Genomic DNA, 4,359 nt, shown 5'->3' on the forward strand with positions numbered 1-4,359 from the left:
TAGGGGGCGGAGGCCTTGGGGAACTTCAGCACCATGGGATGGACAGCACCCTGGAGGCCTAAGCCCGGCAGGGGCTGTGAGCGCCCAACTTCCCCACGGCGAGCTTTAGGGTGGGAAGCCAGGCGGAGGGACGGTCCGGAGGGGGCCGAGCTCCCGGACCCGGGCCTCAAGCCCCAGAGGCTGTGTGGGGCTTGGGGCCAGTGCTCAGAGGATAGGGCCCGAGTTTGAGGTCCCTGATGAGGGGGAAGGAGGCGGGGAGGGAGCCAGAGCCGAGCTAGCCTGGGAAAGCTGGTGTTCCAGAACCGCGGAGCCGACGGCTGAAGGCGAGTCCTGGTCAACCCCCCTTGAGCCTCCATCCGGTTCGCTTGGAATTCCAGTGTAGACGCTGACTCTGGTGTTCTTTGCGACAGATCTCTGGCATTCGCAGGCCCAGGTATGCAGCCTCCACTACCCGCCCCAGATTAAAAAGAAAGATAAGGGCATCTCTTGAAGGGAAATGGAGGTGTGGGAGGGCTACTCCAGGGGAGGGAGGCAGAGCACTCGGCAGAGCTGACCTGGTGACCGCGAGGAAAGTTACAGACTTCGAGGAACCGTATGAATGACCCTTCATAGGGTTCAGATTACACACCTCAAGGGAGCAGAGCCGCCTCCCTGAAGCCGAACCGTCCCCAGCGCCTCGGGGGGCCGGTCATAGGGCGTCCCTGTCGGACTGCAGCCCCCGGACTGAGCGGACAAAGGCGGAGGGGGAGGCGCTTGGGATGGGCGGCAACTTGTGGCTCTGGGAGGGCGAGCGCGCAGGTGGCGCGGGAAACCTGACAGGTGCCCCCCTCCCCATCCCGGGGCCAGATGAAACCCAGGTCTCCCACTAAACATGACTCCACCTAGACACAACACCCATCCCCTGAACTTGCATTTAAGGCACCTGTCACACCCCACTAACTCATCTCTGGCCACATCCACTCCGCAGGCAGTCCCAGGGTTCCACCTCGTCGCTATTTCGGTCTCCTCGAATTTCTGATTCCACCCACCCGGAACATCCTTCCTAGTCAGGCTTGAAGATCCCCTCTCTCCTGAAATGTCCTAGTTCCAACACCTCCAACCGGGCAGCATGTGCCGGGTCCTCTCCTCTGCCCAGGCTCCCTGCTCTTGTGGCAGATGTCACTCTGCGGGTCTCTCCTCTCTACCCTGGTCAGTCTCTCTCAACCCCAAGGCCCTGAGTTTTCTCAGGTCAGGAACCGGCTTGGCTTCTCCTACAGCAGCACTACACAGTAGGAGCTCCACAAATGTTTGTCAGTGAAGGAGGCTTATCTTGCTTTACTCAGCGTGGGTAGCATGGACTGAGGAAAGGTGGGCTCCTGAGGGCCAGTGGCTCAGGATTGCCCCGGGGAGAGTCTAGGTGAAGTGACTGCCCCCCTGATCCAGCCGCTGGTCCCGATCTGGGTTTATCCAGTTGTAGGACGTATTGGCAGTGTTATGAAAATGACGTGACAGGGGAGAACCTTAGGGTCTCGGGCGTTCTGAATTTATTTTACAGATAGGGCTACAGGTCCAGAGACAGGGCTGTAATTTGTCCCAGGTCACATAGCAAGGAAAGGGAGGGCCAATGTCAGAGGTTTTTTAACGATGAACAGATAGGGGAAATCAATTTCCAGCCCCAGAAAACTGAACTGGGGAAAACCTGGCTGCAGTGTGTGTTATTGCTCAAAAAGCTTCAGCTTTCCAACCCTGGCCTGGCAGGATGGCTCCTGCAAAGAAGGGTGGTGAGAAGAAGGGCTGGTCCGCCATCAACTAGGTGGTGGCCAGAGAATACACTATCAACATTCACAAGCACATCCATGGAGCAGGTTTCAAGAAGTGTGCCCCTCAGGCACTCAAAGAAATCCGGAAATTTGCCATGAAGGAGATGGGGACTCCAGATGTACGCATTGACACTAGGCTCAACAAAGCTGTTTGGGCCAAAGGAATAAGGAAGGTCCCATACTATCTCTGTGTGTGGTTGTCCAGAAAACATAATGAAGATGAAGATTCACCAAACAAGCTCTATACGTTGGTTACCTATGTACCTGTTACCACTTTCAAAAATCTACAGGCAGTTAATGTGGATGATAACTTACTGCTGATTGTCCAATCAAGTTATAGACACCCCCCCCCCCCCAAAAAAAAGCTTCAGATGTCCCTGGCCAGGGTGAGACCACTGACATCATCCAGAAACACACAGGCGCTGATCCCGGGTTTGCTGGGCCAGGATAAACGAGGGACTGTAGAGACCGTTTTTGTCCCACTCATTCATTTTATAAGACCCAGAGAGAATAGATCACCGGCCCCAAGCCACACCGCGAGGTAGGGAGAGGGCCTGGGATAGTGTTCTTCTCGGACCTGAACTGTTCATGGACAATTTCCTTCCACGCGAAGGAACCTCGCCCTCCCAGACACGCATGAGGCAACCACCTAGCAAGGTCCTCCAACTTAGCAAGGTCTCTGCCTCGGCCCAGGGACCTGCCACCGATCGAGTGCACGACGCTCTACTTCTAGTCTTGAGTAAAAAGCAGGAGCAATCGATTGGTTTCCCTGCCCGGCGTCGCCGAGCACTGATTGGCTCTGGTTTGGAACGGGGAGCAAGGCGGGGGCGGAGCGGTGGGAGGGGCTTGGCGCCGAGCCTGAAGGTTCTGGAGCAGTAGGAGAGCAGTCCTGTGCAACAGGTACTCGGAGCCCAGGAGAGCTGTCCCGTCTGCAGGTGCTCAGTGAGTGCAGGAGGCCGGGCAGGGGCCGGGGGTCCCATTCCTCTTCACCGCCATGGGCTCTAAGTCCCGTCCAGTCCGCCTTTTAAATCGCCCTCAATCTGGCGCCTCCTTGCCGCGCTCAGAGGCCCTTCCGAGGCTCGCAGGCTCTATTGGCTCCGTCTTTAAAATTCACCCATCTTATAACCGCTCCTTCAGTCTCGATTTTAAAGTAGTTGTTTTCGAAAGAAGTCATTTGCAAGCGGCCCTCCCGTGCTGAAAGCAGGGCTGGGGGTCTAGGTTCGCGAACCCCTCTCTACACCCCTGGCCTCTGGGGTTCTGCCTTCAAGCACATTCCCGTTCTTTCTTGGTTGCCCGTAATACACAAAACGGTGGCCTTGGAACATTTACTCACCTGGTCACCATTTCCTCAGCTGGAAAGGGAGACAAGTTAGAGTAATAAGATTTGGAACAACAGCGACAACAAAAATCACAACAGCAAAAAATGTTACTAAATGCAATGCCATTTGAGAGAACAAGCTGTCAACAAAAAACACTCAATTCTCAGGAAGGGGGGGGGGTGGGGAGGGGGAAGGAAGGTGACTCTGGAAAATTCCTAGATGTACTGATACAAATAATCCAAACCTAGATCCAAGAAGTGCAGGCCCAGCCGGTTTAGGGACAGCCGTTTTCCCAGCTTCCCCTGGGGATTCCTGGGCTGTGCTGCCTGCCCTTTACAGTGGAGTCACAATCACACACAAGCTCCCTGAGGCAGTGCTCTGATGGATGTGACCCCAGCCCAGCTGTGTCCTACCATCTGGATAGTGTAATCACTGAGGCTGCCCCAGGGAAGCTGGAAGCAGGCCAGAAGCATCAGTTTCCTCTGAAGGCCCCTCGTATTCATGGAGGTGTGGTCCAGGGCCAGCCCCAGAGGCCAGAGGCAGATTATTGCCCCCAGGAGCCTGGTCTGCACTGGGGGCAGTGGCAAGGACCTCACGGAACAGAGGGCCTGGAAGAAGGGATTCTCCTTCACTCCTTCAGTCCTTTGACCTTAAAAAAAATTCTCTATACTCCAATAAAAGTTTTAAAAAATTCTCTATAACTTTAGATTTTCCAGCCCTCTAAATAGAAACTTGGAAGCAAAACTCTGTTTTAACATTTTCCAGTACCTGACTACAAACAGCTGGAGTCCTTTAACTGGACTGGCTCAGTGTGACTGCACTGGCCTTGTATTACCCGTGTCACTTTTTCACTCTTAGAACCTTGCAGTGTGGGTGGAATCACCCCATTTTATACACGAGGAATGCAAGGCTCAGAGAGGTTCAGCTGAGAAGCCACTCAGCTAGCAGTGGCAGAGCCAGTATTCTGACTCAGGTCTGTCTGATGTCAAAGTCTCTCTGTTGCCCCCCGCTCCCTTCCCAGGCCAGACAGTTAGATGCTCACTTTCCGCGTCCAGCCTCTGGTGTGTTTCTAAGTTAACCAGGAACCAGTGGCTAATAATTTCCTCCTGAAACTGAAAAGGTGGAACAATGAAAGTATCATTAGAGCAATCACTGTTGCTGCATTGATGCTGCAGCTTTGCTTAAAAGTTTGAAATGTGGGAGTTCCCTGGCAGTCCAGTGGTTAGGACCCGGCACATTCA

General features: G+C 54.3%; 1 pseudogene across 1 annotated transcript; it reads left to right on the plus strand.

Annotated features, from left to right (window-relative positions):
• The first annotated feature begins 1,738 nt into the window (after positions 1-1,738).
• On the plus strand, positions 1,739-2,344 carry LOC309618759 (large ribosomal subunit protein eL31 pseudogene; annotated as a pseudogene). The gene has a single exon. The product of its transcript is annotated as a large ribosomal subunit protein eL31 pseudogene (transcript).
• The last annotated feature ends 2,015 nt before the right edge of the window (positions 2,345-4,359 follow it).

The sequence above is a fragment of the Balaenoptera borealis genome (genome assembly GCF_965194805.1).
Source record: "Balaenoptera borealis genome assembly, chromosome: 20".
NCBI lineage: Eukaryota > Metazoa > Chordata > Mammalia > Artiodactyla > Balaenopteridae > Balaenoptera > Balaenoptera borealis.